The 26839-nt window shown below is 35.6% G+C and overlaps 1 protein-coding gene across 16 annotated transcripts in view; it reads left to right on the forward strand.

Annotated features, from left to right (window-relative positions):
• The window catches only part of ROBO2 (roundabout guidance receptor 2), a 1642423-nt gene that overhangs the window by 560173 nt on the left and 1055411 nt on the right, over positions 1-26839 (forward strand). The window lies entirely within an intron of this gene.

A 26839-nucleotide genomic window follows, 5' to 3' on the forward strand; every position in this document is an offset into this window, starting at 1 on the left:
GGTTAAATGTAATGTGTTTGCACCGCCCAAGCCAGGGCTACAAGTGTGTTCTGCTTCCATTAGTTGTGGGTTTACCTGTGCCCCTCGTCCCACCCTTATGGCACCTAGTGAGTATTACTACCATGTGAACACCTTAGTGTTGGTCAGTTAGTACCAATTTGATGGCGAGTACCTGTGGTGCATGTTTTTCCCTCCTTGTGATATCTCACTTAGAAGGATGGGCTCATTCTCTATCCTGGATAATATAAGAGGTGCTTGATCACCATTGTGTTTTGTACTCAAGTAGTACTCCATGGTATATGTATACCACATTTTATTAATCCACTCATATATTGATGGGCACTTGGGTTGCCTCCACATTCTTGCGATTGTGAATTGTGCTGCCATAAACATTCGAGTGCAGATATCTTTATTGTAGAATGTCTTTTTTTTTTCCTTTGGATAGATGCCTAGTAATAGGATTGCTGGATCAAATAGTATTTCTATTTTTAGCTCTTTGAGGTATCTCCAAATGACTTTAATCTCAAGACCAACAATAAACTATGCTAAAATTCACAGAGCAATTGAGAATTGTCCTTAATTCAGTTAAATCTACAGAAAAGCCCAGTAAATGAGTTTCATTGGTGTGTCAATATATTCTTCATTATCCCAACCAATATTCATCTGGAAATTTTTATTAAAATGATAGCGATGAAGATATTGGATAAATACATTGTTAAAGAAATGTTGCCTTTGTATTTTTCTTTATTTTAGAATACTACGGGGGTACAAATGCTTTGTTTACATATATTGCCTTTGCACCACCCGAGTCAAAGCTACAAACATGCCCATGCCCCAGATGGTGCACACTGCACCCATTAGGTGTGAATTTCCACATCCCCTCCTCCCTCTCCCACCTGTCCAACATTGTACTTTTAATCTCTATTATTATAAAGTCCTAGATGATTGTTGTTAAAACTTTTAGGGTTCTCTTTCATCTTCTTAAAGTCTTATTTCTTTTTTTAACCCCACTTCTAAATGTCAGTTTTCCCTGAAATCTCACCTTTAACTCAGTTTCTCCAACCATAATACTGACTTATAAAGCCTATTCTCCTTCATGAAGGGAACGTTTTAAAATTTCTTTTTGTTATTAGTGAGGAAATGCAGAATATAGATAAATGAGTATCTGAATCGACTATTCACCTTCCTTTTTTCTCCTCTCCTTAGTGTTGTCCAGTAGCAACTGCTGACTCATGACAGCAAACATCAGCCCTCAGTTTGAGACACTTACACAAGTCCGAGGTGGTGTTTACATATTTTCTTCCTAAGAAAATGGTAGAAATATAACCACCTAAATCCAGCCTTTTCTCTCTCTTCCCATGGCTTATTCATTTCTAACTTATTTCAGAATTGCCTTTCCACTGTGGTATTCCTCTCTCCCTGACCTTCTGTTCTACGATAATAAACACTTCTAATAGCTAATCTATGTTCTGTGAAATCAGCTATTCCTAATTTGGGATGTTTAAATAAGTCGTTTTCCTTAATTTTCAGCTAATTATGGTTCTTTTTTAACCTAATTTTAAATTTAGTTCCTTTATAACTTCTCACATTCCCCCTCTGAGAATTTCTATTGTTCAGTAATCTCTGCAATTTAACACAGCATTCAGACGAAAGGGAAAAACTGAAGTTCATTTTATTTGTTTCCGTATTTTGGGAGTTATTTTGACTTTATGTTTATCATTTTATTCTTAAATGTATTATATATTTCTATTGTTTCCCAAACAACCACATACACGCACAAAGAAATGAAATACAGTACTTATTTTTTCAAAATAAGACTGGATATTGGTATTTTATCATTATTATTTCTCACATTCCTACAAAATATTTTCTTTTTGGTACTAAAAGAAATGACTCAGATACTCTAAACTTATTCAACCAAATATGTATACATAGTTTTTTTTCTATTGTGTACATTTGCACATAAAACCTAAGCTTTTCTTTGCTCTCTTATTTATAACACATAAAAATATTTATTACACATATGTTCTATGTGATACACTGTGTTATATGTTAGGAATACAGTGGGGGAGGAGCAAGTTATGTCTTTAATATTATCGTACTCTAGAAAGGATTAATTGAATGACTAACCCACTCTGTGTCAAACATTCATTCCCTCTTCAGCAATGAACACAATTTATTACAACTATCACTTGTAGAAAAAAAACTAAACTGTTTCAAAGGAACATGTATAGTTCCTTGATTCTTCATTTATATTCCATTTCCTGCCAGATTCAGTTACAAGTTTTATATTGGCTAATGACATACAACCCTGAGAGCTGTAAAGGTAATAAAGTAAAAAGTTAAAAATACATAAACCTGCTATGAGAAAGTCAGAGATAAAAAGCTAGATTTAGACACCTAGTGGACCTTGGTTTATTTGATGTTTTCCCTACAATATGTTTGCAATGTTAACAGACTTCCATCCTTACGGGTCAAAATTTCATTTTGTACGATTTGCATGAAGTAGGGAATTGAAACTTTACAATCTCGATTTGGGCTGATAAATGTATGTGTCATGGTAGGAGAATATAACTGGGACCCTATGAATAATAGGAAGCTATGGGAAGACTCTCTCTTCTCTATCAGATGCATCAAAACTGTCCTTTTCTCCCATCCTATGTCTATGTCCACACCTGCTGCTGCTGTTCACAACAAAAATAAATCTACAAAGGTGCAGAGTGTGGGTATCCTTTCTATGACTTTCCCATGGCTTTCAGAAGCTTCCAAAAAAGTTGCATCACTCATTTTGAAGTTCAAAATGTGACGCCAAACACTTTCTCATATTCTGCTGTAGATTCTCTTTCATTACTGAAGAGGCAGTAGCATAAAGGAACATGATATATTACAAGATTTTTTTCCATGTGTCAGTGGGCCATGAACGTGGCTTTTTCTCCACATTAGAATTTACCAGCGTTCTCTTGTGTACTTTCTCTTCTTTTACCCCCTCTCCCAACATTTCTAGAAAAACAAATCTCCAGGGAATCATACAATTGTAGGAAAATATAAATAGAAGGGACCAGAGAGATTACATTTTCTAATCTCTTGACTTTAGGGAAGGAACTGAGATCCAATTTTCTATAATTTGACAAGTATTCTGACCTAAAAACGGTTTCTTATTCATAAGAAATACAAATGTTACTAGGAGAGCTTCCCAGGCAGAATGATATTCTGGAATGGTCTTGCAAGTCCCTGTAGGTAATTAGATAGTTGGTTTATTATTTTATCCTCAAGTTCAGGTTTTCATTCCTTGTAGTATAAAAGAATGTTGCTCTAAAGAGACAGAGTTTACTTTACATAAAGAATGGAGATGAGAAATGTAGAATCCCTTTTCAGTAAGGTTGTGTGTTTAACTTTGAACTAGGCAGTTGGGGACAAAAAAATAGCTAAATACATGAAATTTTATATATATATATATGTGTGCATATATATCATGTGATTTTCTTCAATGTATCTGTTATAAAATATTCACACAATGTGATTGCCAAGTATAGCATTTACTGATGGGCATAAGTGCATGTGAATATATATATTTAAGAGCTTTTACCTTTGTGTATACATATATGTAAGTGTGTGTAAAGAATGCATTTGTTTGGGGCCGGGCGCGGTGGCTCATGCCTGTAATCCTAGCACTCTGGGAGGCCGAGGCGGGTGGATCGCTCAAGGTCAGGAGTTCGAGACCAGCCTGAGCGAGACCCCGTCTCTACTAAAAATAGAAAGACATTATATGGACAACTAAAAATCTATATAGAAAAAATTAGCTGGGCATGGTGGCGCATGCCTGTAGTCCCAGCTACTCGGGAGGCTGAGGCAGTAGGATCGCTTAAGCCGAGGAGTCTGAGGTTGCTGTGAGCTAAGCTGACGCCACGGCACTCACTCTAGCCTGGACAACAAAGTGAGACTCTGTCTCAACAAAAAAAAAAAAAAAGAAAAAAAAAAGAATGCATTTGCTCACCAGGTAAATTTCACCTCATTCTCACAGTATAGTTGCCTATTTAGATGGGAAAAAAAGATTAGTAATAACTAAGGGGAAAAGAATAAAAGTAAAGGATGATAATTTGTTAAGAGCTTTCTACGGGCCAGGCACTGAGCCAGTGGCTTTAAGTGTATCTTAGTTAATCTTCACAATAGCACTACTAGGTCAATATTTCTCTCTTCATCTTAGAGATAAGGAAAGGTTGAGGTCTCAGAGAAGTTAAGTGACTTTCCCTGGGTCACAGATAGCAAGCAGTAGAACACAGATCCCTACCCAAATGCAATTGGTAGCAAAACAAACAAACAAATAAACAAAAAACTCAAAAATAAAATGGTGTTTATCATTCCTAAGTATTTTACATGTATTAACCCATCTTATTGTTACAGAACTGGGTTGATACTATTTTCCTGTGTTATACATAGGAAAACAGAAACCACTGGAAGTGAAAGTAACTTGGTAACATGCCCATAGTTAACTGACATATCCAGAACACAAACACAGGTGGTCTGGCTCAACTCTGTATTTGAAATCACTTGTCTACATTGCTCTCCAAAGTGGTACCTACCCTTTTCCCCTCATTGCGGTCAACTTCCTGAAAAATGTGTTTGAGGCAGAAAAGCATCAACAATAACATATTTTGCCAAAATACAGAGCCAAGAATCAAAACAGACTAATGCCTAAGTGGTTTTACACAATTTTTATGTAGTTTGTTCTCCTCCTATGGCAAATACCCTAAATTGTTGTCTGAAATGGGAAATAGTATTAGAGAGAAAGAAAAGAGCAATGTTCACTTTTTATATCTCGTTTTAGATGTCAATAATCTTAAAAATTATATTTTATATAAAATTATGACTGTCATTTTGGAAATTCCTGATGTTTATCTTCTTTATCTTTCTAGAAGGAGTTCGTTTTTTAAAAAAATCTTCTTTATCACTCATCAGTGTTTCTCTTTTGTTTCTACACTTAGTAAAGATACATAATTAGCATAAGATTTAGAATACATTGAAATTACTTAATGTGAAATGGGATAGACATCAGTATATCAGTTAGATAGTGTTGGGTAGGCTTCTGTAACAGAGAGAAGAAATAATAGTGACTCATAAAAGAATTTTCGAGGAAGGCAGTCCTCAAGAGGCATGGAAGTGCAAACATAGCATCAAAGATCCAGGCACTTTCTGCATTTCTGCTCCAAGATGTCCACTGGGGGTTGACTTATGATTTCTACATTCCAGAAGAAATACAAAGGAAGATAGTAAAGGCAAGACCATTCACTCCCAGCTGGGTCAAGTCTCCTTAAGAAGACTTCCTGGATGTTCCATACATTTTTCATTCATGTATTATTGGCCAGGAATTAGTAATATGACAGTACCTAGTTAAAAGGCAAGTTAAAAAATAGTCTTTTATCTGAGAGCATATGTTAATTTGACATCTTTAAATTTTGTATCTGTTAAAAAAGCAAATATATTCTAGGGCTACAGTAGCAGTTCACATCTTACTTAAATGTTAACTTTTTAAAAAAACAAACAAATGGTATTTATGTCATCATGTTCACTTTGAATTTAAAAAGATCAGGTTCTCTTACAAATTAGAAAAATAACAAATTTAAACTCCCAGAACTGTATTGTTAAACAAACACTTATTGAATATTTACTTACAAGCTAAAGTCAGTCATTGGCCATAGGAATAAAATGAATAATAGTTTATCCTTCTCTCAAAAACCTACAATTTAATGAAGGAGAAATACATATAAACTCAGCATAGTACACAATGTGAAATATATTTACGAGGTGATAGCTATACAAACAGGGAATAACTGACTCTGTGAGTCAGGGATGGCCATGAAAAGAGGTTAGAAAAACTTCCAAGGTGAGATGATGTTTGATTTGGACTCAAACAGTTGAGTAGAATTTCAATGTAAAGCAAGGAAAACAACAACCCATACAGGTGTCATAGGTTTCCCAAACCTGATTACATATCTAATTATGTTCAACATAAAATAATAGTTTAATGCTAGAAGATATGACATAAATGTATGGCCAGAAATCCAGAGATTGATGAGGGGTATCAAACTACAGCCTGTCACCAAATCTGACCTGAGGCATGTTTTTGTAAATAAAATTTTATTAGAACACAGCCATACCCATTTGTTTACGTATTGTTTACGGCTGCTTTCATGCTACAACAGCAGAGTTAAGTAGTTTTAAGAGAGGCAGTATGGATTGCAAAGCTGAAAATATTTACAAAAGAAGTTTGCTGACCCCGATCTAGGGTAAAGATATTTGCACAGGCGTAAAGAATGTTCTGATGGTTTCAGAAATTAATTGAAATGTACATGGTCAAACCTTCCCAAACTCTCCACCTGCAACTACACAGCAAAGCAAGGTAGAGGGTTAAAGGTGGGTGAGTACACTACAATCAGGGAGTAAGTTTAATAGACCATCTTGACGTCTTTAAGGAAACAGCCACAGTTATAGCTTACATGAAAGTGTCAAATGTCCCAGATTTTAACTTTCTCACTTTTATGTACCAGGGAATTTGCATAATAGGACATTAGCAACTGCCAAAATAATGGACATGAAGTTCATCCTCTTACTAGAAGAGCTATAAGGCAGAAACAGAAATAGAGAGAGGAAAAACGAAGCGAGTTGCAAACTATGTATTTCCATTTAAGGCTTTTTTTTTTTAACTTTAAAGTTTCTGGCTTAAGGTTTAAGTACCTTTGATCTGAATCAATCTTTCCCTTTCCCCAGTGCTCTGATAACATTGATGCACTTGACAAGATCAATGAGACTTGAATGGAGGAGGAGAATCAAGAAACTTATATTTCCCAAATAAGTAGGTCAGCCCAAAAGCATAAGAACAGACTCAGAGCACCCAAGGGCTAATTTAAATAAGGACCCTTTATTCCTTTATAATCACAATATAAATATTAATACATCTCCAGTCTCTCTCCACCTCAGATGATAGCAGAGAAACTGGAAATGGCTTCCTCTCTTTCTCTGTTACACGTTCTGATCAACCCTCAATGAGCTGGATCATTGATCACCAGCACATCAGAAGGATTTATGTTACCATTATATGATGATAATAAATGGTATAACATAGTATAAATAAAATTGGGCTGAGAATCAGGGCACTTAACATTCACTGGATTTTATAACTCTAAAGAATCTTACAAGTCATCTAATTCATCTAATTCAACTGCTCACTTTACTCTGGGGGAAACTCATGTCGCGATTACTAATGTGACCAAAATATTGGTCTGGACATTCTACTGTGGACTCCTAGAGCCTCTAATTCTCATTAACCTATGCTTTTGTAATGCAAATCTCACAATCAAAGAATCCCAATAAACCTCTGTCTTATAGGATGCTAGCAGTCCACATCTTGCAAAACAAACCAGCAAAAATAACAGCAAAACACTATTAAAATTTAAGAAAGGTGTTTCTAATTTTTATTAATAGCATCAGGGTTCAGAACATAACCTTTCAGATCCAGACTGCTACACCACTTTGATGAGTCCCCGCAATAATACAGAAAACATTGCAATCTGCCATATATGTATGTATGTATGTATGTATATATGTTGCTTCTTAGCCCATTTTTTTTTCCAGGAGCTTGATAGGAAGAAACAGTTGACCAACAATTGCTTTCTCCATGGCATTATTCCATTGGAGGTCCTAGTCAGTGGGCCGTCTCTGCCAATCAAGTTGTCAACCACTGGAAAGGCCCAAGGAGAACAGCAGAATGAGGGAAGGCAGGGCAGGAGTAAGGGGAAGCAAGGTTTGAAAACAGACTTCTCTGGGTCCAAATATGAAAGCTTTTACTTATTAATTATCTTGTTTAGGATAAGCTTCTCAAACTCTGCAAGCCTCAACTTCCTCATTGGGAAAATAGTAGTAGTAATGCCTACATTGTTTCAAGGGCTAAATATACTGAAGTGTCTAAAGATAAACATCATACTCAACACACAATAAATGCTGGAAAAATGATAGCTTAATATATGTATTTTCTTCTTTCCTTGTCTTCTTTGCATTTCTTCTTTGTCATTGACCTTGAAAAATATTAGTCTCTCTAAACTTGTATTATTTTATATAGAGTCATTACAAATATGATGCAACTCACTTTTACATCTTTTATTTGTTGACTAGGAAAAATTATCAATGTTTGTAAGCCACATGGCAATATAATTCACTCCTACCTTGACTATACCTGCATCCAGCTTGAAGTTAGCTGTTTGGTGATCAATTCAGTATAAAAAAGGTCAATTTGACTTTCTTTCTTTCTAAGAACTTTGATCAATTCTTCATATGAGTTGAAGAAATTGACCAGTTTTGTGATAATGCAGACAAAGCTCTAAGGATGGCATTTTGTATTGTAGATTATATGCAAAAAAAAAAAAAATGTTTTTCCCTCTGTATCCAGTATGTTTATGGGTTCCTCCTCACCCCAACAGTTGGTGTATGCCAAGGGAATGCAAAATCATTTCAGTATTGGCCCAAGTACAACATAGAGTAATTAGAGAAGTAAATCTATTCTCTACAACTCATTGTGTGCGTTCAAGAGCCAAATGAAATTTTCCTTGTAATTACTCTATGTTTGGGGATTATTCACACTACCATTTATTTCCTGACTCCAACTGTTGGCCTGTGTGTCTATCTCTCTCTGTCTCTTTTCATCTAACCAATACAATATAGCTGACAAAAAATGAAAATCAAGACAGTGTTTGTAAAAATTAAATTCATTTGAAAAATGAAATTTCAAGTTTGAAAATATAATCAGGTAAACTTGTTTACACAGTGTTTTAAAGTGCAAGACAAACAAGCAAAAAGTCACTCTAATTTGCACAATCCAGAATAAACTATGAGTTTAGATAAACAATTTACCTCTGTGGAATATTGAACTAAGATTCTGTTGAATGCCCTATCTCTATTTTGCTGGGGCAACTCATCTTATCTATGTTACACTCACTAAACTACTTACCAGCATGAGTAATACTAGTGAGCTGCAAGAATTGATTATCAACTGTCTTTCTCTTGCCCTAAATTTCTGTCTCCAATTTTATCCTGATAGGAACTAAATTGAATATCATCAAATGAAGACTAGAGGTCAGATCCCCATTATTTCCATTTTGGTTTATCTTATATATACAATTATCTTTTTAGAATATCCATCAATTCATGAGTGGATTAGTAAATTGTGGTATATGTATACCATGGAGTATTACTCAGCTATAAGAAATAATGGTGATATGGAGTCCCTTTTGTTCCCCTGGAGAGAGTTGGAACCCACTCTATTAAGTGAAGTATCCTAAGAATGGAAAAACAAGCACCGCATGTACCCACCAGCAAATTGGTTTCCCTGATCGTGTCACCTAAGTGCACATTTGGGAATAACAGCAATTGGGTATCAGACTGAGGTGGGAGTTGGGGGGAGGGGATGGGTGTATACCTACATGATGAGTGTGTTGCGCACCTTCTGGGGAATGGTCACGCTTGATTGTTCTGACTCGGGGGGGATGAGGGGTGGGGGGGAATGGGGGTATACCTACATGATGAGTGCGATGCTCACTGTCTGGGGAATGGACATGCTTGAAGTTCTGACTCAGGGGGATGCAGGTGGGGGGAGGGGATGGGGTATAACTATATGATGAGTGCAATGCACACTGTCTGGGGAATGGACACGCTTGAAGTTCTGACTCGAGGGGATGGGCGGGACATGGGCAGTGTATGTGACCTGAACTTTTGTACCCCCATCATGATAAGCTGAAATAAAAAAAAAAAAAAAAGAATATATCTTTCTTTACTCTGGACTTAGCCTACACCTAGTACTACGAGGCTAAAATTTTGGTTTCCTTTTTCTTTAAAGAGGCCCAGCTCCAAACACACTAAATTTGTCCAGCCTTTGCAGAATTTCAGGATACAATAATACACTAATTCCATCATAATTGCACACTGTTTTTTTTTTGTGTGTATGAGTGTATGATATATCTATTTAAAAGAGAAGACTAAATTATTACTAATTTTATTTAATAAAATAATTTTATTTTTGACAATGACCAATTGCTTATAAAGTCTAGGCTTTAAAATCACTTTTCACATATTCTCTTTAATTTTATGTCTTTTTTTATTCTGTTCTTGGACATTCCTTAAATTTTCTGCCTTTTCCTTTGTTCTTCCTTCTGGGAATACCCTTCAAAGGTACTGAACTTTTTCTTAGAAACATGGAGAAATTTTTTGCTGGAGAAATTCAGCGTCTGGCCCAAGGTCACGTAGAGAGTTAGTATCAGCCACTTGTCATCTCTATGGCTGCATCTCAAGCTTCTCTGACCTAGGGTTCTGCTTCTCCATAGAGCTGTCACTATGGTTTTCCACTCTCCAACACACTAGACCTTTCTGTGTGGCTTCCACATTCTTTCATCATCTCACTCTTCTCTCTACCTTGATGCTTTAAGTTGGTTATTTTTGGATCTATTTTCTGGTGATGGGAATAATGTTCCTACCAAGAAATGATCTAATAGACAGATTAATATCCATAGTGAGAAATGCTGGCAATGCTAAATAGAAGATCTTTTAGTTACCAGTGAAGAGGCTAAAAATATAAGATGGATGATTACAATAATGACATTTAATATGGATAAAAACAAGCAAATGGCAAAAGGAATATAATCAGAGGCAGAATTGTTTACCACAGAGAAGGAACAATCTGGGAAACACTGACTCCAAGCCTGTGAATGAAAATGGGGAGAAAATGGTTAGTGAACATGACACGAGTGTGTGTGCCTATGTGTATATATATCTTTACATGTCAGTGAAAAATCTCAGAAAAATCTGAAGATAATGAAAAATCATGTCCAGGTTTAAAGTCTTACTAGGAAACTTCAATTTTAATAGATAAGCAACACCAATAAAATTAGAAAATGATCATAAGGAATGACTATGGAACTTCTGGATTTGTGTAGAAACCCTGTTTATGTTCCATTTCACTTGGCAGCAGGAGAAGATGAGGATCTAAATACACCAGAAAAACAGAGCATGCAAAATATACTGTATTTGGAAACATATGTATAAGAACAGTGATATGATTACTGGTTAAAAAGAGAACACAGATTAAATGCCATGGAAACTAATGCTATAAAAGTGGGGTTGCTAAAATGAGAAATAACGTTCCCAGGCAGATATTTGACATACGCCCTATGGGTCACTTGAAACTAGATATATTGACAAATTAGAAAGTCTCTTATAGATAATAAATGCTTTAAGGTAAGGATGACAATTTTTAAGTACCCAGATACTTACTATAACTGTTTGAGTTAACCTCCTAATACCTATAATTTAGAGATTATGGGGCACCTTTCAATGGAATTAAATGATTTCAATCCATTATGACTGCCATTTATTAAGAGCGAGTGGATTTCTCTTTTCTAGTGTATATGGTTTATGATCCATTAAAATAACATGAGTATTGAAAATTGTAGGCTGTCACCCAATTGTTTTCATTCTCTATGAAATGTTATTTGCTTCAGTTTTCAAATGGTAGCACTTTGAAATGCACCAGGATTCCCAGGGGAGGAGTTTCTTAGAAACCTACGAGCCTCTTATTTCTAAAAAATAAGTAAAATTGGATAAATCAGTAACTTGATTTCTACTCCTCGAGTTGGATTCATAGAAATCCCTCAAGTTAGGGATCTATGTAAATGAATTGGTAATGAGGAAAGCAAGAGAATTCAGAGAAAAAAATGAGGCCGAAAGACAAAGAGAGAAAAATATTTACCGTTTATATGGTCTAGTCATAAACTGTTGTTTTGTTTTTGCAGGTCTGTTTTTCTCTGCTAGATTTTGAACTCCTTAAGAGAGGTGGGATCATTTTACCCACTTTTTCTTTTGTTTTATTCCTAGCACTAGCAAGTAGAAGGTGTGAAAGAAAAAGAGGAAAGAGGGTTTCAGAGACAGATATTTTGGAATCAAAAATACAACAGACAATGAAAAAAATGGCTTTTAATATTTCCATAGATGATAAGGTAAAGGAATATTTTCATGGTTTTATTTTTCAAATGTATTTCTTCTAAATGGTTTATAAAACATGTTTTAAAAAAAGCAAAGCTCCCATGATATAAATTTGAGTCTGACAATAACGAATGAGCTCTTTAAAAGTGGGTTACCTAAGACTTAGTGGTGAGAACGTAAGCATTGTTTCAAGTAAAGATGCCTTTTCTACGTAAGTAATTCATCTTTTTCCTTCCTCTTTTAAAGTGAAAAAAAAAAATTCTTTTATTTCAGAATCCCACTTTTCTGAGTCACTTGAAATGTTTTCTCAACCAACGTGGGCAAATTGTGCTGTTATATTAGGAATGCATTCAAAAAAGTGGTGCTTCATTTCTCTTATCTCTTCCAGACAGACTGTAATTAGAATTAGCCAGGGTTTTACTTAATTTTGCAGGAGTTCTTGTGTACAGCCTTCATAGCCTTAGTATAATTAACATTGTATCACTCCCATTAGTGTTTTTAAGCACTTAAATTGTGCCATAATGGTCATAGCTAAAGTTGCCATTAAAGGACAATTGCTATTTATTATGCTCATAAAGTAGACACTTAACCACAGAAAAAAATATATATAATAGGGTTCCATTTAGAAAGCAGGAACAGACAATGCCATTAGTTATGGCACCCTTGGGCTGAAAGGACTGTCTCAAATTTATCCTATTCTTACGTTATTCAGTAGGCACCAGGGAAATCTAAAAACAGGTAACAAATGATTCAAATCATTGCTTCTTAAAAAAAAATAAAAAAGTCTTTATTAACTGAGTTCCCATATAGACTCACAAAATTTTGGTATTAGGACAAACCTACACAATAAGGGTCCAGCCCTCTCATTTTACGGATGAGAAAACTGAGATAGGAGGAGTCCTGGTGTTAATCTCAAGGTTACAGAAGCATAGTGGAGCCAGAGTTAGAAGTCAGATCATAAGATTTGCAGTTCTAATGCACATTTCACATTAAGTTTACCATTAGATTTTCTATTCTTTTGTTCCCAGCAGATGATTGACACCCCTTTAATTATGTTTAGCTTCATTGACTAGATAGGTGTATTGCGTTTCATTTCCAAGATATCTTACCTGATTTTGGATTCAGTCATGTCATACAGATATTAGACAGAGTTTGTTTTCACATGTTTGCTGATTATATTATACATGATTTTGTTGTTTTGTTTTATTTTGTTTTTCAAGATTCCTGTTATTGAAGGCAATAGAAATATTCTCAATGTCATTGGCCCTTGTCATTAAAAAGAGAAGAACTTCATAAGATTTTAGTTTTTCTATTATTTATATTATACATTCAGTTTTTTGTTTCCTCTACCTATAAGTTAATTTTCTTTCCCAACTGAGGGTGGCAGAAGATATATTTTATTCAGCTGAATAGTTGAAACTCAACACAAACCATTTATAAGAGTAAACAATTATCACTGAAATGAGAACAATTTAGTGGTCTTGCATGATTAATGTCCTACATAAATTCTTTATGACGTTGAATTGAAAGATGATGTTATGAATGTATAATGGGAAGTTAACAGAATGTGTCACCTTTTGATTAGTTTCTGAGGAGATAGGACTTGCAATCAGTGATTTTTCAATGGTCAGAGGCCTATAAAACTACCATATTTGTTCCTTGTAAATTAAAATTTAGAAGCCCCGATGATGTATGTCCTTAGACTGGCTGGGGAAAAATACCTAGAAGAGGAGACTGCTTTATAATCTTTTTTCTGTTTGTGTGTGTGGAATTTTATTTTTTTTCTTTTACATCATGATTACTTTGGAAAGTTTAACAGCAAAATTTATAATTTTCTTGTAATTATTTACATTTGGGGAAAAGAACTTAAAAAATGCTACATTGACGGTAATCCTGACAAAAGCCAGACTAATATAGATACATAAGACCTAAGTAATTTTAAATATCTATTTTCTTAAACAGGACAAGAAAATGGATTTTAGAATCTCCCACAAAAAAAAAAAAAAATCAGAGATGCAAAGGATCATATAGATCATCTTACTCAATTTTTATTTGTAGATGAAGCTTTTGAAATTTACAAAGTACGAGAAGTATTTTAAGATGATATACTCTATTAGTGGCAATATTAGGAGTAATATTTGAGTGTATTTAATTCCATTTTATCTTACAGAGTTCAGAAGTTATTTTTTTTCCCATCTGCTGCTCCTCAGTGACCCAAACCAGGCCTTTTTCATATTATTTTGATTTATTCTTTCATTAAATCAACATAGGCTTTGTGAGAGTCTACTCTATGCCAGACACCCTTTTCTACGCATTGGGAGAAAAGAAATGAACAAATGAGATGAAAATATCTACTACTTTTGTATTTATATTTGAGAATTTGGGAGCAGAGATTATATTTGAAAATAAAATAAGAAAAACACACAGCATATTACATAATGATAAATACAATGTAGATAATGAAACAGAAAAAAAAGGAATGGCTAGTTATTAGAGTTTTGGTTAAGATGCTTAGGAAAGGATTCACAAGTGCCTTTTCCAAAGATAGATAGATAGCAAGGGAACCAGGAGCTATCTGTGGAAGAGCATTTCAGACAGAAGGAAAGGCCAGTCTTCCAGTCCTGAGGCAAGAGTGTGCCTGCTGGCTTTGGGGAATGCCCTGTCCAGCCAGAAGGAGGGAGCCAGAGAGAGGTTGGAGATGAAAAGAGGGTGTGAGGTGCAGAATGTTAAAGCCTCATAGTCTACCATGAGGACTTCAGCTTTTACTTTGAGTGATATGGGCATTTATTCTTTCATTCTTTTTTTTTTTTTTTTTTTTTTTTTTTTTTGAGACAAAGTCTCGCTTTGTTGCCCGGGCTAGAGTGAGTGCCGTGGTGTCAGCCTAGCTCACAGCAACCTCAAACTCCTGGGCTTAAGCGATCCTCCTGCCTCAGCTTCCCAAGTAGCTGGGACTACAGGCATGCACCACCATGCCCACTAATTTTTTGTATATATTTTTAGTTGTCCAGATAGTTTCTTTCTATTTTTAGTAGAGACAGGGTCTCACTCTTGCTCAGGCTGGTCTCGAACTCCTGACCTCGAGCGATTCAGCCACCTCGGCCTCCCAGAGTGCTAGGATTACAGACGTGAGCCACCACGCCCTGCCTATTCCTTCATTCTTAATTCATCCAACAAATATTTAGTGACTTCCTACTAGATTCCAGGCACTGTTCAAGTCATTAGGAAAAAAAAAAAAAAAAAAACCCTGAACTCAAGACTTCAGTTTTTACTCTGAAATCAATGAAGAGTTTTGAGCAGAGGAGTGACTGAACATGACTTGCCTGTAATGGAAGCCCTGTGAGTGATGTTCAGCATGAGATGTGTGTGAGGTCATATTTAGAAACAATTTCAATAACCCAAGAAAGGATGATAGTAGCTCGGGTCAAGTAATTAGAATTACAGGTAGTAGAAAGAGTTTAAATAATGAATATTTTGAACACAGATAACCTCTTGATGATGAAATGTGTGTCTGAGAGAAACAGAGGAGTCAAGGATGACTCTAAGTTGTTTGAGCAATTGGAAGAAATTAGCTGACAACTGTTGAGTTGAGCAGGCTGTAAGAAGAGAATGATTAGAAAGGAAAGATAAGGAGTCCAGATTTAGACATGTTAAATTTAAGACACCTATTGAACATCCAACTGGAAAAGTCAAGCAGATAGTTGGATTTATAAATTTTGGTGTTCAAGAGACAGATTGGGCTGCATATGTAGGTTTTCATTAGTATACAGATGGCATTTAAAGCTATGAGACCAGATGCAATCACCAAGGGAAGGAGGAGAGAAAGTATAAGAGATTCGAGGACTGAACCCTAGGGCCTTCTTACTTTTACAGATTAGGGAAATGAGAAGAAACTGCTGGAGATATTTAGAGGCAGCAGTTAGAGAGAGAGGCAAAACCAGAAAAGTACAGTATCCTGGAAGCTTAGTAAAAAAGTATTTCAAGGAAAGGTCAACGTACCCATATTTCCAATAGGCCAAGTAAGAAGAGAGCTGAGAATTACCTATTGGATTTACAACACGAAGGTCACTGGTGACCTAGAGAAGAACAGTTTTTGTGGTGTGGTGATGATAAAAGGTGTGACTGGAATGAGTTCAAGAGAGAATGAGAAAAAAGAAATTGTTGATAGCTCTTTGGAAAGAAAGCATGTCATTGCTCTTGGTGTGTTCCAGCCTGAATTGGAGTATTTGGTTCCCCTGCTTACAGCTGTGGTTAAGTTAGAGGCAGTGATTGTGCACATCAACATTTTTATTTCCTCAACTTCTCTTTCTAAAGCACCAACAGCAACAATGTACCACTTGCTGAGCTACAGACCTAAGCTCCACTGAGAAAGCTCTGCAGTTTGTGGTATAGTTAAAAGAAAAGGAGATTGTTTTTGTGGTTGCAAAATGTTCATGAATTAAGAGGGAAATGAGATGTTGTTCATGAGTATTATTTATAACTTAAATTAGTCATTGAAGTCCCCATTCCTACTACTAATGGTAAGAAGAAAAACTTGATAATTTATCAGTGGGTTTCTCTTGTAAAGCATATTATCTTTCAGTTAACTCAATCAGCCAAATCTTATTCCCCTTTTCCACTTCTATTCTTCCCTAGGACATAAGGAGAGACTTACTTAAAATCCTGGTGGTAAAATATGTATGTGGAAGTGTCTTTGTCCCCATAATTTTCGGATAATCACTAGCATCCACTGGTGACATATCTGGTCCATGATCCCTGCTTTGGCCTCTATGTATAAGATCTGCTCACTTAGCTCTCTCCTCTGCTGATCCTAGGACCTTCTTGTCTGTGTCCTCCCAGCACTTTCACAAAGCAGTCACTCTATCATCTGGATTTCCTATTAGCAATTCCTTGGCCACAAGGAAACTAGTCATACCATCCCAGGACCCTATTTCTGCCCCTGCATATCTACCGTACTTTGATCCTCATGGCCACCACTTATCCAGAGCTTGCACAAGGCTACCAGGAAGCATTGGGGGGCATTCTGTAATGATTCAGGATTTCTTACAAGGTAGTTTCCCTGTAAAACCACCTAGAAATAGAGCAAAAGCCAGACATAGTTGTGGATTCCCCTGATTAGTTTCATTATAAATTCTCACTCAGACTTCCCTGCCTCAAATTTAGGCCTTGGAGTTTGGAGACACTGACTTTGTTACCAGGCAGGCAGACAGCAACTTAATCCTAGTCTTGTTCTTCTGCATTTTTCCTGCTTCTCCAACTCAGAACAGAAACTTTCTCTTTTTCTCTATTTTCTCTATTTTCTCTTACTTGTGAGATGACAACTTCCTGTGTCATGTCCTACCTTCTTTCCCACCTTTCTATCATAATTTATACTATGGTCAACCTCCACAGAGACTGAAAATCTTAGAACCTCTTTTCCTCTCAATAAAATAGCTCTTGTGCTTGAAAGTGATCCTTAGTTTGGGGACATACAAAGCCCTAACTTCCTAAATGAAGCTCACTTTGACATCATTTTTTTTTTTTCTTTCTAGGATCTAACTACTCTGCCTCCAGTGAAATGTATGTACAAATTTAGGAAAGTAGAGAGCTTGGGAAATGATAATTATTGGGAGTGAAATACATAACAGATATTCTGTCAAAAAATATTTTCTTGCTACATGTATAAAGAGAGTAACAGAGCTGGCTTATGGTGTTAAGGAAAGTACATCAACCTCCCTCTCTACCTTCATTCCCCTATGGGAGCGCTGCCTGCCCCTGCAACTGGAAGATTCTCCAGTTCCCATACTTCCATTTCCCACCTATGTGCTACTCCGTCTTCATTATAGACGCTTATAAATTCAGTTGTAATGGTATATAAATAATTGCTAAAGCATAAAGTTTTGCCTTCCAGTAGAATTTGGGTTTTTGCCACAAATATAGACTTAAATAATCTAGTGAATATGAGATAGGACATGTATTTGTTTTTTGCCCTACCCTGTAGAAAAAGAATTAGATACATATCAAGTGGTCCTGGAGAACTTGAGACATTATAAAAATAGTAAAAGAATCTATTGAGAATGAATGAAAATTCACTTTAAAATGAGAACTATATTATTTTTACCATTCACTAATTGAACCAAATGCATATATAGCATAGCATGAATATTTTAGAGTGATCTTCTGATAACAGCATTTTTCAATTTCTTTTACTAAGGATCTAGTGATAAGAGACTTTGATCTGGTTTGAACCTCTCTTCCTTTAGGTTTAGTGGATACTTTTTGATGTTCCCTGCCTTCTCATCTCATTCAAAGCCAAATTCTTTAGAAGATATAAATGTTAAAATTATTATGTTTCCTCCAGTATATTTTTCAATGGACTAATTTATAATATGATTTTATTTTTAAATATGATATAAAACTTACATCATGAAAAAGGTGAAACAGCTGCTTATATCTTTTCTGATCATCTCTCTCTTTTTTTGATTTTTGTTTTGTTTTGTTTGTACTAATTCTTTTTTGGTACCCTAAGCACATGCTTATTCTGTCCATTGAGTAATTCAGCAGTGATCCAATGAAATTGTTACATAGTGTATCAGAGATTTTAGTGTAATTTGTTGGGAAAAAAAAATAGTTTCCTTAAGTTTTGGATATGCTTAAGGTTTAATTTAACAATAAACATCAAAGCTACCATCTACTGAAGGCATACTATTCACTAGGACTATGTAGTACACTTTACCCTCATTATCATATTTAACTCCCCCCAACTTGCAAGACAAGTTTATCCATTTTACAGATGAGAAAAAAAAATGAGGATCAAAGAATTACTTTGCCCAAAGTCACATATCTAGTAAGGTCTGGGTGGGAGTTAACCCCATTTCTCTCTGGCACCAGAACCCGAGTTCTTAGCAGACAAAGAGTGTTATTTCCTCTAACACACTGCCTCTGCCTGGCCTCATAATCAGGACATGGCTTTGTCTACACATGTGTCCTATTCCACTGCCCTCCTCCTCTCAACGAGGCCTCTTATTCTGCTCTTTTCTACTCTGCAACCAGCTTCTCTACCTAATAGCTGAATGCTGAATTCATAATCTCCTCTTTCGGTGAAAAGAGACACTACCTAATTTCTGAATTCGTTGAAAACAAATGGTCACAAAGCGTAAGACTGTGACCCTTCCAGGGCAGTCATGACGTGTCTCCTCAGCAGCCTTAGAAACACCGAGTCCTTTTCTTCACACACGTGCTTTTGCAGGTTGCCCTAGGAAACCGACCATCGTCATCAGAGAGTGGGCAACAAGTAGTTTGTTTTCAACGTTGTGATTTTACATGCCCTAAACTGTTCCTTAGTATGATCAAAATGGCAAGAATTTATCATTAAAGTTTTTTCAGTAACATGTTAGGTTTTCCCACCTGATATAGACAATTTGCCTTATAAGTAAAATGTACCATTATGACCTTGCCACTTTATATTCTCTGTCAGTAGTGACAGGTGATTTTCTTCACCTCAAGTTAGGCAACCATTCTAGCAACTCAAAGTAATTTTTGTGATATGACTGACAAGTGAATAGTGATATATATTTTTAGTTTAAAAGACACATATTCTAAGCAAGGAGGTCTCTGTGCACCCATAAAACTAAAGAAAAAAAAAAAAAAGAAACTTCTAAATGATCATTCTGAGAAAGAAAGCCAAAAAAGTCTATTCTCATTCTGTCCCCACGAACATTGTTATAAACTTTGAGAATAGTAGAATCATTTCTATATTAGGTCTTCAGAATAAAGATATAGTTGAAGCAATTTTTAAAATGCAACATACGTTTGAGAAACTAAGACGCTATTGAAAATTTTAGATATGAGTTGAAAGAAAATAATCCATCCTATTCATTTAGAAGATATCCAGTTACTTTTATCTTTGTTTTATATTAAATAATGTTTTGAAGAAATAGTCAAAATCTCCTAAAAGAGGATTTCATCAAAGAGGAGGCTATTAAAAAATGAACTGTCATGCTTTTAAATTTATGCACGCCTTTAAATAAAATAACTTTTTAGAAGCATAAATCTCTTTAGCCCACATGGATGCCACAAAATTTAGACATGGGTATAGAGAAATGCCAACTTCTTGGGATGTGTGGATTAAACACAATGCATGCCAGACATTGTGAATCCAAGAGGATGTTTTGTTTTCCTTCTTTTTTATTAATACTTCTGTGAAGATAACTTCCCTACCCAGCATGCATGTAACATTTCGAGTAATACATGTCTCTTAAAATAGGCCTTAAACTAATTATTTGTTATTCTTAAGTATTTTTTTCTTTTGAGGACCTACAACAAGCATATAAATCTAGGTGTTAAAAGTGCTCATGTGACAGATGCACATCCTGTTACTATTTTATTTTATGCTTAATAGATTATAAAAACAGAACCACATCATCCAGACTTAAGCGTAATTAATACAAAGCCTCTAAGAGGGTAAGTCAAACACAGATAAACATACACACACATACATGCACACACACCACATATATACCTACACATATGGGTAAGCATATGCATGTAGAAAAGGGAAAATGAGAATTCTGTTTTAACTATGTACAAACTCAAAGAATAACAATAGTTTTCTATGTTTATTTTTCCCTATCCTTTTTTTTTTTTTTTTTCTATGTAGGCAATTCCTAGTTTCCAGCAAGATTATAACTTCCACAATGAAGCTGTGTTTAAAATTTTGGTCCATACTTATTTTTTTCCTTTACCTAAATTAATAATATTAAACACCTGTGCCACTCAATTAGGATTTTAATTAGATATAAGTTAAAATAGGTATGCATTATTAGCCCCTACCATTATTTAACTGTTGTTGCTGTCTTCTAGAAAGGCATGCATAAAACCTGGCTCATGCATGGCACTGACTATCAGCTCCTTGGTGTGAAAATCAATCTTTTACCCTTTTGTATCTGTAATACATCTAGTCGTGTGCCAAAGAGCTGTCAATAAAAATACTGCATTCTGTATCATTCATGGATAAAAGGCCACAAAATTCAAGACTAAACAAATCAAGTAGCATTTTCACACAATTTTTCTCCTGATACAAAAAATGTTTGAGTTATATTACTAATCCTAAGTAAAAAATATAAAGCTGAAATATTTAAACCTTTAGATAAATGTAGAATTATCTAGTTTTGTTCCTTGTTCAAAGAATGTGAAATAAAGGAATTCTACTAGAAATAGTCTATAAAAAAACGTCTAAATATAAAGACAGACTAGTAGGTCAGACAGTAACAGGATTTGCCTATTCCCATTCTTCTTTATTGAGGCTTTTCCTTTCTAATGTCAGAAAGCTAATAGCATTAAAATTTAACCAATAGAAATTTCTTGACAGAGTTTCAGTAAGCAGGCCAATGATCCAGAAGATGATAAGGGAACACTGCTTCTAGGTGAGAAAAGAGGAACATTTGGTGTAAGGCATTCAAGCAAATGCCCAATTGTAATGAAAAGCATTATAAAAAATTGAAAATACCTGAGGAGATCTGTACCCAGGTTTTGGACCCTGCTGGGGAGCAGCTAACCTTGCATTTCAGCCAAGATTATTAATATAGATATTTGCCTTTCAACAACACTCTAAGCATCATAAGCTCTAATGGTACTTACTTGCCTGCAAAGGCATCTGGTAACATGGAATTGAGTTTGCATAAGGAAGGAAACAGTGTTTGTTGGAAGATATGAGAATTGAGTGGGATGTCAGGGACCTTAGAAATGAGGAAGAATACGGATTAGAAAAGGCCAAGGGAAATGGCTTCTTGTATGGTGACTATGAGGAATAAGGAGAGCTTCCCTTGGCAACTGGAGCAAAATTGTGTTTTGTAAATGTGCAACAAATGGGATTAGATAGGCAGGATGGTGCTGGATTAAATAAAGGAGTTTGAACTTAATGCAGTAGGTAAAAGGGAATCACTTTATTTTTATGAACCTAGTAGAGGTACAGTCTAACTGACTTACTCATTGTTCTAGCCTTTTGTTCCTTGATAGATATTAGACTATTTTTTACTATTAACTACTTCCATTGCAGAAATACTAGGACATACAGATAAGCAAAATGTGAAATTTAAAAGCCCCATAAACACACCATCTAGAGACTATACTATTTTTAATTTTTAAGAATATATCTTTCATATGTAAAACTTCTGCTCAAGAGAAAATTGAACATGAAGTTGGGAGCTCATAGGAAATCCATGCAGTGAACACTATTCTTCCCGTGTCATTTTCATTATTCTCTTTGAATTTTGAAATTCACAGAAAGGAACATGGAATTTGATATAATAAATGTAAAAATAAGAAAATGTCATTATCCTTAATACTTTAATTCAAATTTCCATTTAGTTTCATTGAATAATTGTATATTAAATGTCAGTCTTCTTGCTGGCACTGAGGTTGATTCATTCCTGGGGATTCATTCCTTCAACAAATACTTACTGAATAACTACTTATAAGGCTTGATAACCAAGACATCCATTTCCAAAAGAGGTTTTTCTTTTTACTTTAAATTGTTTTAATGATTTTTATATTTTTCTCCTAAAGAATTGAAATTTCTTTATTAAAAGACAAAATATTTGGGCATATGGGAGGGGGGAGGAGGAGATGGGTGTATACATACATAATGAGTGCAATGAGCATCATCTGGGGGATGGACATGCTTGAAGCTCAGACCCAGGTGGGGCAAGGGCAATATACGTAACCTAAACATTTGTACCCCCATAATATGCTGAAATAAAAAAGAAAAAAAAGACAAAATAATTACAATGAACCAAATCAAAATTTTAAATCAAATTTATATAAAGCTGAAATTTTATTCAATATTTTAAAAATTTATTACAATTATAATTATTTTTATATTGATAACTTATTTGTAATTTTTTTTAAATTTGAGAGTGTTATGGGGGTACAAACATTTTGGTTACATATATTGCCTTTGCACAGCCCAAGCCAAAGCTACAAGTGTTCCCATCCCCAGACAGTGTGCTCCCCACTCATTCATTGTGAATTTAACCATCCCCTCCACGCACCTCCCACCTGCCCTGAATGAATATTACTTCCATGTGTGCACATAAGTGTTGATCAGTTAGTACCAATTTGTTGGTGTGTACGTATGGTGCTCGTTTTTCCATTTTTCTGATATTTCACTTTGAAGAATGGGCTCCAGCTCCATCCCGGATAATACAAGAGGTGCTGGTTCACCATTATTTTTTATGGCTGAGTAGTGCTCCATAGTATACATACACCACATTTTATTAACCCATTCATGTATTCATGGGCACTTGCGTTGTTTCTGCATCTTTGCAATTTTGAATTTTGCTGCTATAAACATCTGAGTGCAGATGTCTTTATTATAGAATGACTTTTTTTTCTTTGGGTAGATGCCCAGTAGTGGGATTGCTGTATCAAATAGAAGTTCTATTTTTAGTTCTTTGAGGTATCTCCATATTACTTTCCAAAAGAGGTTAATGTCTAAATCTCTTGAAATTGGTTTCCATTTGAGATCTTTATCAAACGCACATGGAAATGTATGACGCGGCTATGCTTTTATCTTTCTCAGACTACAATGATAAACATATTCTAATCTTCTGATTCCCATACCAAAGGTATTCTCAGTATTAATTTTCCACATATCTAAAACACATTAATTTCTTCCATTGCTGAAGAGGTGTCCATTCATTCATTGTTATTTCAGCTACCCATGCCACATGCTACTCTGTGCCATGCAGGCCCTGCGAGAAAGACCACTATGTAAAGACAAGTGAGCATTTGATGTAGGAAAGCCCACAGCCTTCCAGTGGCAGCAGGGAGGAGTAAATCAAGTGTTCTTGGGTCCCACTGATGGTGTGGCACAGACAGGAGAGACATAGCTTCCTGGAGGAAGTGATTTCAGACCTGGGTAGAAGTAGCTGGGAAAGTATTAAGAAATTGACACAGTTGGTATTAGAAACTATGTTTTCTTTTTTTTTTTTTTATTATTATCTTGATTTGATTTTAATTTTTTTTTTTTTTGTCACTATTTCCCTTCCTTGCTCATTTTAACAACTTTGTCAAAAATTGTCTTCAGTCTCCTTGAGCCACTGCATCTATGGTACACTAATACCATCTCAGGGGAACACTCTGCCACCTTCTTCTTAAGGACATAAAGACCACAGGACACAAAGATCCTCAACTTCTCTTCTGTCCTTTGAACTCAACATTTACCTTCACCAGCTGCTTCTTTCCTTCTTCCCTCCTCTCTATAGCTGCATCGCCCACCTGAGTGCCAAATTCACCTCCATCTGTTTTCTCAAGAGCTTCAGGGGAGATTATTCTTTCTCTCTCTTGTAGTTCAGTCTCTTTTTTTCCTACTCTCATTTTCTTTTCAATCTACAAACATATTCAAGTCTGCAAATGTGTTTAGGTTCCTTCTATATTAAACAGAAGTGAAGTAACAAGGTCAAGGCTCGGAGATTTTTTGTAGGGCCCAATGTTGCAGGTGTGCATTAATGATCAGGACTTATTTGTTTATATAGAAATAGAGAGAACCTTTCTGTACTGGTTTTCCTCTCCCTACCCCCACCCCACGCTCTGTAGCACCACTCTGAGCCTTAACCTGTAAAGATACTGAGTCCAGGCCTTGGGCTTCTCTTGCCTGCCAGATTCTTCACTCTATAGCAAGTAGTTAGATGCATCAGAGGAGAGTTGAATATACCCACTTTTGACCTTATGTACACATATCTTGGTACTGCTTTTTACTGACTGAGTACAAATTCTATGAAAAAGTAATGTAAGGCTGAGCTCTAGCTTTAATTCTCTCGCATCCTGAGCCTAGACAAGCTTTCATAGGCTAGATCAGCTGAACTTCTATCTGTCTTCTTCAAGCTTCTTCCTATCTTTTGTCTTTCCTTTCACTCTCTAAGGTCTTGAAAGTGGGCAGTCCACACTTACCATACCTACTTCCTCAACTCCTATTTACTTCTCTGTCCAATGTTATCTGCCTTTTCCTAACCACTCTACTGATAATGTACTTGATAAGATCATTAAAGTCTCCCAAATTGCCAAATTAAATGACATTTTCAATTCTCACTGTATTTGACTTCCTTGCAGCATTTAGAGCTGTTGACAGCTCCACAAGTCATTAAATTCACTCCTTTCCTGACATTGATTTATCTTAATTTGTCTACTATTAATATATCTCATTTTCCTTTGCTTTCTTTTCTTTTTATCCTTCCCTCTAAAAGTATCTTAGGATTTTGTGTTTGCCTTGATTGACTTCTTACTTCATATTCTTCTTGGATGATATTATCCATGTTTTTCACAAATCTAAATCTTTGTTCTAAATTTTTCTATTAGTATTGTATTTCTAACTCTGCACTTAACATGCTAATCTAATGGTTTTGTGGTCACTGTTATAGATTGAATTGTGTGTCCCCAAAACTCATATGTTCAAGTGTTAAACCCCAATATAACTATATTTCAAGATAAGACCTTTAAGGAGATATTTAGGGTTAAATGAGATTGTAAGGGTGGGACTCTAATCCAATAGAACTGGTGTCCTTACAAGAAAAGGAAGAGGCACCAGACCTGCACACACACAGAGAAAAGGCCATCTGAGGACACAGCAAGCCTCACCATTTATTTAATATAGAAAAATCAGACCCCTAGAGCCATCTCTTTTCCTTATTTCTACATCTAATAGGAGGAAAGATATAGCACTCTGGTAGAGAGTTCAGGCTTAGAGACAAACAGCCTGCATTTCAATTTTAGCATTGCTATTTCCTAGCTCTATAACTATGGGGAATTATTTAACCTTCATATCTCATCTATAAAAATGGTGGCAATAAAAATATCTACCTCATAGTGTCGATGGGAGGAATAGACTACCTAACAGAGTGTGCATTTACAAAGTTAACTCTTACCATCATCTTTATTAAATATTACCACATCATCTGAGTTGTACCTTGCAATATCTGAATCTAAACAATCTTTTTCATCTATATCTGCTATCATTATCGAGCACTCATCATAAATCCCGTTGACTCTCCTCTCAGATCTCTTCTATCTTCTTCTTTGCATAAACCATTTCATCTCCCTCAATGTATCTTTAGGAAAAAATGCTAGAATAATCTTTGGAAAAATTTGAACACATTCTCTTCATTTTCTTCTAATACTCCTCCCACTGCTTTTTAGTTAAAAAAAAATCCAAATTTCTTAGCATTATGTTGGTTGGTTGGTTTTTTTTTTTTTTTTAGACAGAGTCTCACTCTGTTACCCGGGCTAGAGTGCTGTAGCATCAGCCTAGCACACAGCAACCTCAAACTCCTGGCCTCAGCCTCTTTGAGTAGCTGGGACTACAGGCATGTGCCACCATGCCCTGATAATTTTTTTTTTTTTTTCCTATTTTTAGTTGCCCGGCTAATTTCTTTCTGTTTTTAGTGGAGATGGGGTATCACTCTTGCTCAGGCTGATCTCGAACTCCTGACCTCAAGCAATTTTCCCACTTTGGCCTCCCAGAGAGCTAGGATTACAGGCCTGAGCCACCATGCCTGGCCAAATTTCTAACATTATGTCACAGTAGCCTCTCACACCTCTGCAGACACAATGCCACTTCACAGAGAAGATGGACCCATATTCTCCTTCCTGAGAAGATGCTCTATTTCTTCATGCTCTAAGAGTCAGTAGCTGTTAACCAACATGCTTCCCATTTTTCTTCATCTGGTTGACTACAACTTCAAATATTCACTTAAATCGGTTCTCACTGCTAAGCGTTGGTAAGGCCTTCTTGTCTACGATCTTTAAAAGGCTTCTTTTGCTCCGTGTTGATACACCTATATTTAAT

Source organism: Eulemur rufifrons, chromosome 7 (assembly GCF_041146395.1).
Source record: "Eulemur rufifrons isolate Redbay chromosome 7, OSU_ERuf_1, whole genome shotgun sequence".
Lineage (NCBI taxonomy): Eukaryota > Metazoa > Chordata > Mammalia > Primates > Lemuridae > Eulemur > Eulemur rufifrons.